Source organism: Amphimedon queenslandica, unplaced genomic scaffold, assembly GCF_000090795.2.
Source record: "Amphimedon queenslandica unplaced genomic scaffold, v1.1 AMPQUscaffold_13430, whole genome shotgun sequence".
Taxonomy (NCBI): Eukaryota; Metazoa; Porifera; class Demospongiae; order Haplosclerida; family Niphatidae; genus Amphimedon; species Amphimedon queenslandica.
Window position 1 is genome coordinate 115,161 of NW_003546334.1, and position 1,657 is coordinate 116,817.

General features: G+C 37.5%; 1 long non-coding RNA gene across 1 annotated transcript in view; it reads left to right on the forward strand.

The window, feature by feature from the left end:
• The window catches only part of LOC100636912 (uncharacterized), a 2,720-nt gene extending 2,531 nt beyond the window's left edge, over positions 1-189 (forward strand). The window contains exon 6 of the long non-coding RNA XR_002184691.1: positions 1-189. This exon is cut by the window's left edge and continues 221 nt beyond it. This is a non-coding gene — a long non-coding RNA (uncharacterized LOC100636912).
• Positions 190-1,657: the final 1,468 nt, after the last annotated feature.

A 1,657-nucleotide genomic window follows, 5' to 3' on the forward strand; every position in this document is an offset into this window, starting at 1 on the left:
TTTTTATCTTACTACTCCTCTCATTTCTTTCTCTCCCTCTCTCTCACTTTCCTGGAATTATTATTATTATTGTGTTGAGATAGAGCAATAATAAAAAGTACCATGCTGTAATAATGATAATGATAATAAGTTGCTTCTTTTTTGTTTAACTTTCTTTTTGATTAGACTATGATTCAGGTCCACTTTTAACGTCTTCATAATAATGTAATAATAATACTAATAATAACGTGTATTATTTTCAAATTAATTATGTGCAACTCACTATTATACCATTTTATAGTCAGGAGAAGTTAGAGCTTTTAGTACATCTAGGACTACACGTACCTTATACCATGCAGCAAGGAAACTGCTTTATATTTTGAATGCATATACATGTACATGTACATGTTGGTAAATCTAGACCCGACAAGCTAAAAGTGAACAATGGCCAGTTAGCCTAGAGACCTGTGACCTCATCAAGAATGATTGTTCAATCTTGTGTGTGTGTCCCTTCTGCTTGTATCTCTTTAAAGACTTGTTTGTACAAGCCATGTCTCCTACTACTGTCTGCACCCTCTTTGTACTACCATATATGGTTATGTAGTGATAGTACCCTGCTTAATAACTAGCCACGCCTTCCTTGAAACACTGAGCTGCTGCGCATGCGCAATCTACAGTAGGTGTGATAAGTAACCTTGGTAACCGGCTCTGACCAATCAGATTCTAGTTACATTAGGAATGTGACCAATCAGATTCGAGAATAACGTATAACAACGTCAATACTGCTCCATTGTCCTCATTTAGACAAAAGAAAGAATCCTCTCTCTGAAAGGCAAGTCTCCAGGGCTCTTTACATAGTTCTACCTTCTCTTCCTCCAAGGACTGCTTGGTTAGTTCTGGCAGCTTCTCTCTCTCCTCCTGCCTGCTCTTTTACCCACTCCTTCTCATCCTTGACTGTGTTTTTCTTTTATTTACAGGTCTATAAAGGCAGTCTCCTCTCCTTAGCTACATAGCACTGGTAACACGGCCTATACAGACCGGGTAAGCAAACCCTGTGGCTCGATTTCACATGATTCACTTCTGCCCTTACTTTCTATAGGTTTTACCACATTTTATGAACAGATTTGGCCTTCCTGCTTGCTAGATGCCATTCCCATACAAAAGGGACAAGTAAAGGAACAAAACAGATGGAGAGCTACAAACTGAGAAGACTGGCTGTCATTCTAGGTGAGGATTTGTTTTGAAATGTCACTCTATATTGCTAAGAGCCTTCCTTTTGAGACTAACTTGCTCATTGTCTAGCCTGATTGACAGTACATGTACTGATTCCTGCATTTGTATTGGTTTTGCAATGGCCTTTTACTTCAACTAGAATTTGAGTTTAATTGGGCATTCTTTCTTAAAATTCAATAACTCCATAACCTTTCTACATCAAGTATGCTTTAATTGGCATTCTTTGTTAAAATTCAATTATTCAAAGTTGTCATAGCCCCTTGTTTCCTAAACATTACAATAACTCCTTGTAATACAAAGGAATTTGTTCCCATCTTGACTTGTTCTATCTTCTATTTGATTTTTAGGAGCTATAGATGTACTGGGTTTCAACTTTCTGATTCTGAAGTCGTTGGTCTCAAGCCGTGATGTCTTTGTTAACTTTTTGATGTCCTGATGAAGTCGT